The sequence below is a fragment of the Lygodium microphyllum genome, chromosome 5 (genome assembly GCF_053477565.2).
Source record: "Lygodium microphyllum isolate KBCC chromosome 5, Lygodium_microphyllum_v1.1.10, whole genome shotgun sequence".
NCBI lineage: Eukaryota > Viridiplantae > Streptophyta > Polypodiopsida > Schizaeales > Lygodiaceae > Lygodium > Lygodium microphyllum.
Genome location: NC_141139.1, coordinates 97,974,187 through 97,990,329, shown reverse-complemented (window position 1 = coordinate 97,990,329; position 16,143 = coordinate 97,974,187).

Here is a 16,143-nt window from a genome sequence, read left to right as displayed (position 1 = left end):
CTTTTTCCCTTCTCCTTGTGTTTTGGGATGTTTGATGCATGCAAGACCTTAAAGAGATGCATAATGACCAAGATAATATATATGGATTAATTTTGACTTTCATAATAGATATATCCCTTACATTAAAGGATTTTGCATGGCTATGAAATATATGCTTGTTAGAAATTTAAAGTGTTTTATGTAATTACCTTGGTGTTTCTAAACACCACCAATATCAATGAGAGAATCTACTTGATGTTTCTTATTGTTTCAGTAACATTAGTTAATTGTATTGAAATTTCTTATAAAGTGGTTTAAATCCTATTTTGTACTTTGTGATAGTCTACTATACAAACATACTCAACAAATGCCTCGCATTGTCTATCGCTTACATTGAACAACTCACAATTATCCATGTTGAAGTAAACTCCTTTAGTCTCTACTTTGAAAGATATGGAAGCAATGTAACTTGCTCATGAGTTAGGATATTACAAACATTTCATAAATGGTAGTGTAGCTAAATGTTTTATACAAAATCTACAAAATTTGTATTTTTCCAATATACATGATTAACAAGAAGGCATTGACTCTATATGGACTAATTTTGACTTTCATAATAAATATATCCCTTACATTAAAGTATTTTATATGGCTATGAAATATATGCTTGTTAGAAATTTAAAGTGTTTTATGTACTTACCTTTGTGTTTCTAAACACCACCAATATCAATGAGAAAATCTACTTGATGTTTTTTATTCTTTCAATAACATTAGTTAATTGTGTTGAATTTTTTTATAAAGTGGTTTAAATCCTATTTTGTACTTTATAACCATCTACTATACAAGCATACTCAACAAATGCCTCACATCGTCTATCACTTACATTGAACAACTCACAATTATCCATGTTGAAGCAGACTCCTTTAGTCTCTACTTTGAAAGATATGGAAGCAATGCAACTTGCTCATGAGTTAGGATATCACAAACATTTCATAAATGGTAGTGCAGCTATCTACAAAAGTTGTATTTTTCCAATATACATGATGCAACAAGACAGTGACTCTATATGGACTAATTTTGACTTCCATAGTAAATATATCCCTTACATTAACGGCTTTTGCATGGCTATAAAATATATGCTTGTTAAAAATTTAAAGTGTTTTGTGTAGCTACCTTGGTGTTTTTAAACACCACCAATATCAATGAGGAGAATCTACTTAATGTTTTTTATTCTTTCAATAACACTAGTTAATTGTGTTGAAATTTCTTATAAAGTGGTTTAAGTCCAATTTTGTACTTTATGTCTTAGCTAACAAATAAGTCTTGATTGATTATAAAATTTATGTCTATTTCTTTGGAAACACAAACCATTGGTCAAAGGTTAAATCTTTAGTCTTAGAAACATCATAAACTTCTAGCTTGGTATATAGATCTTTATTTTATGATATGAAAGTTCATTTAGCTAATCAAAGTGTGAAACTCGTTAATTTTGGCCAAATTCAATATCCATCTTGTCCATATATTGTCAAGATAGATAGAAATTTTGAATAAAAGATATTTATATATCATGCATATACATACAAAAAATGTAAATGGGGTGAGCAATTATTTGACATACTTGTGTCTATTGGTTTACACAAAAAAAGAACCATCACATCATAGGTTATCCAAACTTATTACGATATGGTATTAGATCAAGTTATTAAACCACACCTAGTTAGTGGTGACTCTTTTAAGGTCCTAGTTCATGAAACTTATACATGTCACTTTAAATGATGCTATATCTAAAAGAAAAAACTCGTATTATAATATCTTCAAATCCATAACATTATAAATTTTGGCCATGATAATATATTTTCATACAATGTTTAAGGCTCTTGTATTCTAAATTCTCTCTCCACTCCATCAAACCTTTGTATTCTTACATTAAACTTGGAAATTTCCTAGGTATATACTAGTTAAGCCTCCTTGATGTTTCCATCACCATACAACATCATATTTTGTTAGTATGCTAGAAATGATAGAGGTGAAATCCAAATCTTGTAACAGCCACATAGCTTACATTCATCATTTAATCTCTCAAGATGTGTGATCTCATATTTGTAACATGCAAAGTGCCCTTTAAAGATAAACATTGCTCTCTTTCATTCACAAAAGTAAGACATTCATTCAAAGTGGGACTTGGGAAATTCCCAAAATCTCTAATATGGTGTTCTAATGACATATCTTAAAAATCAACAAGCAAGAGTGAGAAAGTTTGATTGAGAGAGAGACAGAGAGACAGAGAGAGAGAGTGTGTGTGAGTGAGAGAGCACCGAGTAGGTTTGCTTGTTGGATTTTCCACTAGGCATAATGTGAGGAAAGATCCAGGAGCCAAGGTTCGAGAAAAAGAATTTGAGGAAGAGGAAGTAAATCCTTTTCATCGTCATCTGAGAAGGAAGTATCCCCCATTGAGATGGTATCTTATACATAAATTTAACAAATGTAACTATATTTTGAGAAATTTGAAGAGGATTTATTTCCTTCTTCCAAATATTTGAGAAGGATTTTTGTCAAGGTGAACAAGTTCTAGGTTGAAGCAAACCCGTCTTTTCCCAGACACTGCCAAGAGCACTAGACTACACTCGCCGCACGAGAGACGTGGCCCAGTAAGATTGAGATGCGTGGCCTGCCATTCCGATCAACAGGCACCTTTGACTCATGGATATAAAATTTTAGGCTAAACTCACTCGCTCAATCAAGAATAGCAGATCGACGGCGATCACGCCCGCGGCCATGAAAAAACGTTCAACTTGACAGAGCGGCATCCACTTGTTTTATATTGGCATCAAGTGACAATCTACATATCTGAAAATTTGCAAGTTTCTTCTTCGATTTACACAAACTTAACTAATCCTATGTTTTCAATTTCAAAAGCTTCCCTCATCTCCAAACCTTGGATTTTAATGAACGTTGCTTTCCATCCCACATGCTTTAGAAAGAAGATAAGGGAGGAGATCCAAGTGTTTACCATCACGTGCATTTAAGGCTTATTCAAAAGCACCCTTATCTATAAAAATTTTCAAAATAAAACACACCCATTTTTAATTCAATCTATAAGTGATTTCTTTATATGGTACATTTTTGTATGTAAAAATTGTATAAAAATGATTTGTAAAAAATCCATTTCTTTTGAACCCACATGATACACTCATATATTTATGAGTGACTCACCCCAAGGTAGAGCAACAAACCAATCTACATTCTTTAGATCCCACATGATTGAAAAGAAAGATAACTTTGTAGTACTAATGTCCACACAAGCCAATCTACATAGCCCAACTATAGAGTGAGCATTATCCTATTCCTAAGTGGTTAGCATCTCCTTACTTTCTATATGAAATTATTACCTTTGTAGAGCTCTTTGAGTTTCAACACTAATTAAGACACTCTAGATAAGGGATTTATATGATGGCTATCTTGTGTTGATTGAGAAGACTAACCAAAAAGTAAATGCAAATACTGACATTCTTCCTACACATGCATTTATCACATACTCTGCACTCTTTCAATTTCCATGTGATTCACATAAGTCGTATACAAAAAAGTATCTAACGGTTTTTGTTTTGGGTACTCAAGACTAGAAGGGGATAAGCTTTTCCAATTTAGGTGTAAAATAGAAACATAACAAACACATGCATGCATGTATATGCATACATGCACACACATACACATGAGTACATATATTTAAACTAAAGGAAATTTAGACCAATATTCTCATGTCAAGTGAAAGCTCAAAATAGAATACATTGGTTGAAAATATTTTGACAACTTTGTGAGACATATTTAAAATGTTTGTTAATCTTCGTGCAAAGAATACTAGGTATGCAACATTTGCGAAACTATTTTTAGAATGTATGTCAATCTTCTTTCTATTACAACTATATATATCATCTCTCAATTGACTTGGGTCTCACCTATATATACTAACTCTACATCAATATGAATCATTCTTTGGGAGCATGTCTTGTGTATCTCTCTCGTACTCTCTCTTGTGTATCTCTCTCGTACTCTCTCTCTCTCTCTCAACATGGTATCAGAGCTATGGATGTGTAGCAACAACAAGGAAGATAAGTTGTTTCATTGTTTATACTTGATTGAATTCTTTGCACAAGTGATGATTTGATACATGAACTTGTTCAAATTATAAGTATTAGTTAATTTTGTCTTTAAAAACAAAACCAAGTCCAGCTGTGTAGCTCTCGTCGTGCTCTCGAATCCTGTCAAAACCGTTTGTCAATCGGAGTTTTGGATCAAAAGTTATGACAGTTCAGAATTCAAGATAGCAATTCTGCTCGAATCTGCGATTCTTTATTTAAAACTGTATTTCTAATTACAGTTCGTTAATCCCCAATTACAGTTTATTAATCGCTCGTCTTCGTTAATGATATTGATTACGACAAGCAAACATCTTGCTATTTTTAGCGATGTTTTATGATCGTTCACGTTCTTTGCTTGACCGAAATAACACTTTTCTTATATGCGTCATCTCGTCTTGCATGTTACGCCTCTCTATTTCGGGCTTTCTTTTTAGTCACTCAATACTTTTCGCCGTTCTTACGTGCATATCCCTATTTTGATTGTCATGCGTCTCAACTACGCTCGTCTTGATCATGGTTTGCAGATTCTGCGATCTCATCTTATTTGTTTTCTCTCGACATACAGGCATGGCCAATTGCATAATTGTTAACGGATATCCGTCTGGCCAACGTTCGGTTCCCTTCTTCCAAGGACAAGGCTTTCCTGGGTGGAAAGCAAAGATGATGCTAATTCTTGAAGGTGACGAATTATTTGATATTGTTTTGGGCGACCTGTCGTGCCTAGTTCAACCTATTGATGTGATGAATAACAATTCTGTGATTACTGATGGTCCATTATTTGAACAATGGAAAATTGATCATACTAATTGGATTCGTCGTGACAAAGCGGCTTGTCGTTATATATTGTCTGCACTTCCTGACTCACTTATGTTGGATGTCTTTCATCTGGAAACCTCTCATGCTATTTGGGAGTATCTTATCTCAACGTTTGAGAAGAAATCGGTCACCGAAATTTTATATCTCTAAACTTGTTTGAAGAATCTTCAATATAAGGTTGGTAATTCTATGCACTCTCATATCGAGGCTTTTAAAGACATTATCAATTAGCTCGGTGCTGCCGACGCTCCTGTTGCTAAAAATCAGATTGTTACTCAACTTCTTCATACCATCAAAGATCCTTTATATGACAATATCATCACTATTTTGTCTAACAAGGATGATATCCACTTTGATAAAGCATGTATATCTCTTATTGAATATTCTCAACGTCATGAGCATCATTTGGAAAAATCTGATGCTGTTTTGGTCACTCGCAAACAAAGGGATTTTGATGCTGCTTTTGTTGCTCGCAAGCGTCCTGCTTCACGTTTTCAGCAGGGTGGACGCTCTAATCCAGGTAGTAAATCTTCTCATCTTGCTTATCCTAACAAACATTGTTCTTACTGTGATAAGAAAGGTCATGTGGCTTCTGATTGCTGGGCACATCAATATGATGAGGAGCATGGAGTTACTACAAAGCAACCTCGCTCATCCAAAAGTTTTCCTCCTTGTGATTATTGTGCACATACAAATTATCCATCTCGTCGTTGTTATAAACGAAGATATGATGAAGAATGTTCTCGAGCTTATATTGTTCAACAAAATTCAACTGATGATGATCATACTCATCAGGAGCTCAATTTCGTCCATTATGATATCTCTCCAGAAAAGGTACTTCATGTTCATGATGGTTCTCTATTCATCGTTGATTCAGGTGCCACTGGAAACATGACATATCAATCGCAGTGGCTTCACAATTATCATTCTCTTCCTGTCAAGAAGTTTGTTTACCTTGCGGATGATACGACTTGTCAAGTCAAAGGAGTGGGTGATTTATATCTGGGGACTGTTTCATCCACTAGAATATTAAGAGGAGTTCTTCATATTCCAGATTTGCAAAGAAATCTTCTTTCTGTTGCTCGTCTAGTTGATCTTGGTTTGTTTGTTGGCTTTGATCATAATCAATGTCGTATAGAGAAAGATGGGCATACTATAGCAGTGGCTCCTGGACATGGTAATCTATTTGAGCTATCATGGAACGATACAGTTGCAAATGTTGTTACTGCCCCTGGAGATGCAGATTGCAAATTATGGCATCAACGATTTGCACACTCCGATTTTGCCAAAATTCTTGATCTTCATCGTCATGGTCTTGTGCAAGGTATGGATCTTAAATCTCATCCACGTATGGGAATATGTGAGTATTGTGCACTTGGAAAACACCATCATTCACCTTTCCACACTTCTACTTCATCACATTCCTGTGCTCTCTTGGATTTGGTGCATACTGATATTTGCGGTCCTTTTCCTGCCTCAAAGTCTCAATATCGACATTTTATAACTTTCATTGATGATTTCTCACGGTACGCACATGTCTATCTTCTTCGACATAAGTCTGAGGCTTTACCTATATTTAAACAATACAAGATAAGTGTGGAGCTTCAAACTGGATTCTCTATAAAGACGCTTCGCAGTGACAATGGCGGTGAATATGTATCCAATCTATTTGATGACTTCTGTAAGGATCAAGGTATTCATCATGAGTTTACAGTTCCTTATTCTCCTCAGCAAAATGGTGTTGCTGAGCGCAAAAACCGCACGATTCTTAATGCTATACGTTGCATGCTTATACACTCTGGTTTGTCTCGAAAGTTTTGGACTGAAGCACTTCTAACAGCTATTTTTATTCAAAATCATCTTCCAACTACTGCGCCTGCTGGTAAAATTCCTATAACAATTTGGACAGGGAAGACACCTTCAGTCTCTCACTTTCGCACATTTGGCTGCATTGCTTATATTCATGTGCCCAAGGACACTGACACTCGACATAAGTTGGATCCTCCAGGCTTGAAGGTTATTTTTCTTGGTTATTCAGATCATTCCAAAGGTTACAAATTTTATGATCCTTCTTCTCAAAAGATTATCATTAGTCGTGATGCTATATTTGATGAGAAGACTATGGGTGGCACATGGTCGTCAGATGTTTCAGATGATACACAATCTTTGCTTAGTGCATTTCTTTACTTGCTTTGTGATTCTACTAGTTCTGATGATCATAAACCTCCTTCACCTCCAAAGAAAATTGATGAAAATTTGGAGATCTATGTTGATCTTCCTATTGAGATAGAGCATGGATTCTATTCTATTGAATATGATGTCTTTGATGATGCTATGTCTATCCAAGAGGATCCAATATCATATATGGAAGCTATCAATTCGTCTCAAAGGGATCAATGGCAAGAAGCTATGCAAGCTGAGTATGATTCTTTAATCTCCAAAGGTACATGGATTCTTACTGAACTCCCCCCAAATCGTGTTCCTATCAAATGTAAATGGGTTTATAAAACCAAGACCAAAGCTGATGGCTCATTTGATAAGTTCAAAGCACGACTTGTTGCAAAAGGTTACTCACAGATTGCAGGAGTAGATTATCAAGAAACATTTTCTCCCGTTGTGCGCTCCACAACTGTTCGTATGATTTTGGCTTTTGCAACACTATTTGATCTAGAAATTCACCAAATGGATGTTAAAACGGCTTTTCTCAATGGAGATCTTGAAGAAGAAATCTATATGGAGCAACCTGAAGGTTTTATGATTGCAGGAAAGGAGCATCTTGTATGCTAGCTTCATCGTGCATTATATGGATTGAAGCAAGCCTCTCGTGCTTGGTATATTAAGATTGATCAGTTCCTCACATCTAAAGGTTTTGTTGCATGTTTTGCTGATCCAAATCTTTACATCAAAAGGGAGGACAAATATTTTATTATTCTTGCTCTATATGTTGATGATACTATTTTTATGTCAAATAATATTCCTTTCTTGGATGCTATGAAGAAGCTTTTATCAACTGCATTTGAAATGGTGGATCTTGGTGAGATACATTCTTGTTTGGGTATTCAAGTTCAACAACACCGACAACAAGGCATTCTTCTTCTTCGCCAGACAAAGTTTATTAATGATATTGTTAAGAAGTTTGGGTTGACAAATGCGCACTCTGCCAACACTCCCATTCTTTCAAGCTCTACCAAGGGTACATCTACAACACACAATGAAGAATCAGCCATTCATCAACCTTTTGCTAATCTTGTTGGTTGTCTTCAATTTATTGGTTTAAACACAAGACCAGATATTTTATTTGCAGCTAACTTTTTGGGACAGTATCTTTCTTCCCCTTCCACTATTGATTGGAGTGCTGCAAAACGTATTCTTAAGTACCTCAAGGGTACTAAGGAATTTGGTCTTATTTATCGTCGTCGAGAGGATTCTTCTTTATCTTCTTCAACTTCTCTTGACCTTATTGGATATACAAATGCTGATTGGGCAAGTTCACACTTATCCATGCGATCTACAAGTGGGAATTATTTCTTTGTAAATGGATGTTTGGTTTCTTGGTCCAGCAAGAAACAACGATGTGTTGCGGTTTCTACAACTGAAGCTAAATATGTTGCTGCATCATTAGCAGCTCGCGAGCTAGTTTGGCTTCGACAACTACTTGCAGATTTGGGACATCCTTCATCATCTAGTACAGCTCTTCGATGCGATAACCAAAGTGCTATTAGTCTTACCAAAGACTATATACAACATAGTAAATCAAAGCATATTGCTATTCATTATCATTATGTTCGACATGAAGTCAAGAAAGGTTCCATTATGGTGGAGCATTGTCCTAGTGATCAAATGGTTCCAGACATCTTCACAAAAGCTCTTAGTGAAGCTCGTTTTAGCTCATTAAGACATGCACTTGGTATTGTTCCAAGTTCTTGTCTCACTGGTTGAGGCATGCATCATTGTATTCAAGAAAACTTTATAGTAAATTATTTTTGTATCGTAGGTATGTGTAGGGGCTCGGGTTTTTCCCTTGTTCTCCCCAAGGGTTTTTTCACTCGCAGCCACAGACCTTTGTTTGAGTGGGGATGTTACAACTATATATATCATCTCTCACTTGACTTGGGTCTCCTATATATACTAACTCTACATCAATATGAATCATTCTTTGGGAGCATGTCTTGTGTATCTCTCTCGTACTCTCTCTTGTGTATGTCTCTCGTACTCTCTCTCTCTCTCAACACTTTCAAATATTACGAAGTATGCAACATTTCTTAACTCATATTAGGTTTGATGACCTGATGATTGAAGGATAGTAATAGATGTTCTAAAATAAATTGGAGGGCTCCTAAAATTTTGGGAAAATTCCTACAACTAGGTGACAACCACTTGAACACAAAAGAAGCATTCTCTTGTGGCCCATAATCTTAGATGAATCCGTTGTCATGATGTTATGAGGACCTAGTGTGGAAATGTATGGAATGCATCATCATCTGACTTCTCTATTGATCTAGGGAGTCAATGTGATCTGAGCCATTAGTACTAGTGCGAGTTGCATGAATTATCCGATAATACTAGATTTTTGGATAATTTTATTCTATTTTTGATATTATTTATTGTAAAAATCTGAAAAAGTTAGAAGAAGCTTCTAGATTAGGATGGCATGCAAAAAGCTAGTTGTTTATTCAGCCAGTTAGGGGATTCTCACAAGGACAGATTGATGAAATCCAGCGCATTGCGATCGCTGTAAACAGGATGAAAACTGTAGATTGAACTAAAAGAAGAAGAATGAGTGATCTGGGAGATCCGTGATCAGGTGTCTTGGGGTTTTACCTCCCTTTCGGAGCCAATGAAGCCATCATATTTGGGTTCCGGGCAGTAAAGAAAGAGTTGATTTTTATGATCCACGTTTTTGGTCTACGAAAGAGCTCCAGGAGAACTAATGCCTGGAGATTGCTTCTGAGTAGAGCAAAGATCCGAGGTTCTTTCAATACATATTGTTTCAATTCTGTAACGTGTCCACCTGTTATCTTGAGGACATGTCTTAGTAGTCCATCAAAAAGTATATCTAGAAGGCTCTACCCGGCACTCCCATGGAATGTTACGAGGTTTGCGATCTAGGAATCTCCGCGTCTGCCACGTAGCGGAAGTATTCCGGTCGTTCCCATTTAGGAACGACCTGAATTAGGGATTTTCCTATTGGTTATTTCCTAACGGCAACTAACGTCAAACCCAAGTGAACTACTTTACGCAGAAACGCCAGGTTCTAAGCTGATTCACGCTGCACTTGGTTCAAGGAGAATGGGAAACGAGAGGGATGCCAAGCTCAACCTCTCTGTTGTAAGGCATAGTCCCATTCCGTTTCCCTAAAATAGCGTAAATCAGGATTATTTATAACTCTAGGTCAACGCTCTTGTCGTTCGTGTTCTTTTGAACGATCTTCCTGCTGTCCATTATGATTTGAGAAAAGTTCTCAGCCAACCGGGACCACCCATTCGTAGAACGGACCTATGGCCACATCCACCACACTTTCCTCAGGTTATTTTAATTATTTAATTACCTAACACATTTAGTTGGACATGTATCAATTAGCTTCCTTAATTACATGCATTGGTTCCTTCACGTAATCATAGCACTTGACATAGAAAAACAATGTCAAACAAGTTCCTTTTTAATAGGTTATCATATTTATCTTTGAAATACATAAAGTCCAGCCTGTCGGCTTATCCACAATCCACTCGAAGGCTATCCAGCAATCCATAGAGATCACTAATCCAAGTTTCCGACCATAGACTAGTATGCGGGCCGCGAGATCCAATCCGGAGTCACGTTAGCCACTTGTGCAAGGCCCGAAAGGCGAGGGATTTATGGCCAGAGCCCCCCTGGCACCCAAGCGTGCTCCTGCTCCAAGTAGCGCTCAATGGAGAGACCTCTCGCGGCGGGTTCGATCCACCTTTGCGGCACGGTTGACAACCCCCTTGGTTAGGTCAGGCAAGCAGTTGGGGGTAACTAAAGCTGCCTCTCCCTTCAAGCCTTCAACCTGAAGCATTAGATATCCATTTATCCTTTAATTCATTGATCAAACAAAGCAAAATAATGCTCTTAAATCTGTAACAAGCACAAACATTTCCATTGGTTGTCTATTGTTTGGCCAACTACTAAGGAGTGAATCCTTCTTTTCGAATGCATCCAGCACTCGATCTGGGATGACTTGCGAATTGGCAAGATCCTCTATATCCTGGGTTAGAGCCGTACCCAATTATCCCGACTTGGTCAATACCTTAAGTTCATATGTTATTCCAATTTATTGGTTTGTCCTTTGCTCCAAGCAATTTTCTTTACCCCAGAAAGATACAATATTAGGACGATTATTCATCCTCTTGCAAGATAACTTGCGTAAGAATCTGCCAACCCCATTCTGAGAATTGGCCATTCCCTTGTGATCCAATCACAAGATCATACGACTCTGCACTTGTTGCACAAGTGTCGCATCAAACTATGGGACTATTCTACCCATCAAATGGAGTCACGAAGCAATCTGTTTCTGATTACATTACGCTGACGTTGTCATAGGGTTCCAAGTTCCATCTTTTTAGCGAGAGATTCTTAGGGACAGACCCTAGATCACTTCTCCAGTATGTTCCACTCCAGTATGTTCCACTGTCCCTACATTCGATGAATGTGGGAAAGCATTAAGGGTATAGGAGTTTCAGTTTTAGAAATACGTGTGACTAGGTCACGTATTAAATCCTAGTGGGTTCTTTGGAATTAAATTAACTCTTTCTAAAATGATTACTCTGTGGGTTTAGGTGTTTTAGGTTTATACCAATTTGTTTAATTCTTGAAGATAATTACACTATCATTTCCATAAACACATGACTCATTGTCTACGCATAAATTGATTTCCAATCCTAACTTATCGATTTAAGATCAAGCATAGGTTAGGTTATAACCTAATTCCAATTAATCATCCTATAACTTGAGAACAAGATTCATGCTAAACAAGCAACCTTTTACTAATAATTATGCAGTTGAAAAATGATAATTGACCAATTTATGCAACTTAGGAATCATTTCATGCCTTGCACTTTTCCTATGGATTCTTAGCACTTCCCATGATGACTCATTGCGAAGAAGATATGGCCTAATAATGTGACATGCAATTTATACTTCCATGCTTAAATGGAGTGCATTATCTTAATTTCATTTTGTAAATATGGACAATAATCTAAGTTTAGTTCATTGAAATGCACAAAAACTACTTGCTAGGAACGCATATCAATCTTCTACTCACTTTATTTTGTTCATTTTATTAAAAATACTAATGAACTGAATTCCTCCATCGTGAGTTAATTTTTCTAAAGAATTTAAGACAAAAAATGCATCCTATTTTCAAAAATCATCTACGACCAATTGAATTATAACAACGTAAAATAAAAATTAGGGAGAAAAACCTAGACTTGTGGTGAGATATCCATGTGGATGCTAGGAGACGATCCTCCTGCAGTTGCGCCTTGGGCTTTTTTATGAGCCATCGCGAATGCAGCCTTTCCGTCTTGGATGCGGCTTTGTGAACTCCCTTTTGAAATACCACTGTCCTTTATGAGTCTTTTGTTCCTTCCTTTCATAGAAGCTCTTTGAAGAGATACTTGTGGAGGAGGGGAGAAACCATGGAAAGGGTTTAAAAACCCAAGAAGGGGGCATTTTAAAATCCTCCGCATGAGGAAGGCTCATTAAAGCCAGGGGAAAGGGCTTAATGGGCTTTTAAATACTTACAAGAAAGGGGAAAATGGAAAGTGTAAAAGACCCTTACGAGGGCTTTTGGTATGGGAAAGAAGGTGTCAAAAAAACCCTTAACACCCTCTTTTATTTTTGTGTGTGGGGGGGGGGGGGGAACAAGGTATGAAAGGGCCCTTAGGGAGGAAATTTCGTGTATGGGGGTGTTATATGCAAGAGCACATGAAGGCTTTGGAATTCCTGGGGGGGGGGCAGGGGGTGTTTTAACAATCCCACATGAACCACGGCTAGGGGGGAAAAGGAAAGGGGCATGAAAGGGCTAAAGAAGGAATTCTTGCATAGGAAGGGGGGAAAAGGGGCCTAAGGCAGCCCTTAGGGAGGAATTTTGAGGGGGTGGGAGGAAGGGCTTAAGGAAACCACAGAAAGGGGGGCTTAGCTCCTCCCCTTAGAAGCTTCCAAGAAGCTTCTTGGAAGCTTCTGTGCTTGTAACGTGGCGTGAAGAGGGACATCGAATTAGTGTCGGACTGATGGCAATGACAGCGGCGACCTAAGATGGAGTTGGCGGCAGCACTCAGCGATAAAGCTCCTCTCAGGCTTGCAATGATTCGGCTCTTCACTCCCTCCTTGAGCTACGTGGCAGCAGCAACGTCTTCAACCTCTCCCTCCCTCACGATTTTTCTCACAGAGTCTCGGTTCTTCCTTTTTTTCTTCCAACGCTTCCCATACCTACTAGTTTTATAGGGAGAGGGAGAGGTTTCTCCCTCCCCTACGCGGCAGCGGGCATGGCCTCCTTCCCTCTGCAAGCTCCAACAAGGAGCTTGCCATACCTTCTATTCCCCTCCCCCTCCAGCACAACAGTCGGCTAGGGGAATAATAAAAAAAAAATGTCATTATACTATTATTTATTCAATTAGATATTCTTATCCCCATGACCTTTTCCCAAGAGGGGATTCATGCGACAACTGCGGTTTCAGAGTCCCGGTTTTTGTGAAAGGAGATAATGCCACATCGCCTCTCAGTTTGTACCATCCGGAATCAAATGCCGAGAATTCATATGGCCTCAACAAATATTTTCGGTAGAAATATTACATTATCTCCCCCTTGGAGGACTCGAGATGTCCTCATCTCGAGATAAACTGGGGATGTTGATGGTTGAGAGTGCTTTCATCTATCCAAGTGGCTTCCTCTTTGGGATAATCTTTCCACTGGACGAGGCATTATCTGAAGGTTCTGGATCTCAATTGTCTCTCCCTAATATCTAAGATCCTGTCAGGCCTTAGTTCAAGGACTCCTTGACTAGGCATTACAACTTGTTGGTCATCAAGTACATGGTCAGGATTAGGTACATACTTCTTCAGTAGGTTGATATGGAATACATTATGAACCTTTAGGTTCTCAAGAAGTTGTAGTTTATAAGCATTAGGTCCTAGGCACTTGAGGATCTTTTACGATACACAATACCTTGGACTTAGCTTCTTGCAATCTCCTAAGGATAGGGAACTCTTCTTAGGGCGTACGTGAATGAAGACCATGTCTCCTTCTTCGAAGACTCTATCTTGATGCTTCAAATCCGCGTATGCCTTTTGTCTATCCTTGGCAGCTTGGATATCCTATCTTATTGACTTTATTTGGTCATCCATCTCTTCCAACATTTGCCTTGAAGCTTCAACCCTCAAGGTTGGATCTGAGAAGTTTAGGGGACTTCAACAGTCATGGCCATACAATGCTTGGAAAGCGGTCATCTGAATGCTTTGTTGATAAGAAGCATTGTAGGCAAATTCAACCAAAGGCAAGTATTGAATCCACCTTTTTGGCTCACGATAGCAGTACAGCCTAAGCATATCCTCGATGACTTGATTTAATCTCTCTCTTTGGCCATCCGTTTGGGGATGGTAAGCGATGCTAAAACAGAGTTGAGTCCCAATGGCTTCAAAGATAGCTCTCTAGAAGTGTGATGTGAAGAGAGAATCACAATCACTAATGATTCTTCTGGGTAGCCCATGTATTTTGAATATCTCCTTGATAAACAATCTTTCAATGTCTGAGGCTTTATAGTTTGTCTTTACTGGAATAAGGTGTGTAAGTCAGCATGTCAACCATAACCATGATGGAGTTGTATCCTCCCTGAACTTGGGGTAGGCAAACAACAAAGTCCATGCTGATGAATTCCCATTTCATTTGGGGAATTTCAAGCGGTTGTAGCTTCCCTCGCATGTTGACATGTTTAGCTTTGATAAGCTGACAAGATAAACACTCGGTGACGTATTTGAGAACGTCACCTTTAAGCCTCTCCCAATGGTAGCTCTTCCTAACTGAATTGAGAGTCTTGGCATAGCCAGGATGTCCTGAGAAAGGGGAATCATGAGCTTCCCACAATATCTTCTGCTTAAGTGACTGGCTTGTCGGTATACACAGCCTTGTTCTATAGTAGACAAGTCCACTATTGATAGAGAATTCATAATACTTAGCCTGCAGATTTTGGTTTTGATCCTTGATATTGATCTCCCTTAGCATCATTTGGTAGGCTAGATCATGGCATGCTTCCTCTCTAGCTAAATCAAGTATTGGATTGTTTGGCATAGATACTTTTGTAGCTAGAGATCTAGCTGTTGATGGATTTTGCAAGATTAGAGAATTATGGAATGCCTTGCGACTGAGTGCATCGGCAACTACGTTTTCTCTTCTTGGTCGGTACTTGATTTCAAAGTCGTACTCTTCCAGTACTTCAATCCACCGACGTTGCCTCATGTTGAGCTTGTTCTGGGTAAAGATCCACTTGAGACTCTTATGATCAATCACTAGGGTAAACTTGTTACCCAACAGGTAGTGTCTCCAAAGCTTTAGAGCATGGATGACAGCTAGCAATTCCAAATCATGGGTAGCATAATTCTTCTCATGACTCTTCAGTTTCCTTGAAGAGTAAGCTACCGGGTGACCTTCTTGCATGAGCACACATCCCAAGGCAAGTGTGCTAGCATCAGTTGCTACCTCAAACTCCTTATTGAGGTCTGGAGATAGGTGCTGATACCAAACTTTGCTTCAATATGTCGAAGCTAGTTTGTTCGAGAGTTGACCATGCAATGGACGTTTGCTTCTTCAGTAAGTCCGTTAGAAGAGCTGCAATCAAAGCATAGTTTTTGATGAAGACCCTATACCATCCTGTCAATCCAAGAAAGCTACGTATTTCTTTGATAGATGTTAGTATTGGCCATTCAAGCACATCTTTGACCTTGGCTGGATCCATTGAGATTTCTTCCGCTGATACGATGAATCCCAGATATTCAATTTGATGGTTGAAGAATGCACACTTCTTCATCTTAGCATACAACTTATGTGCCCTCATTGTCTCAAGGACAATCCGAAGTTGGGGTTCATGATCTTCTTCTTGTTTGGAATAGACTAGAATGTCGTCGAAGAAGATGAGCACAAAATCATGAAGATATGGCCTAAAGATATCGTGCATTAACCTGTTGAAGGTGGCAGG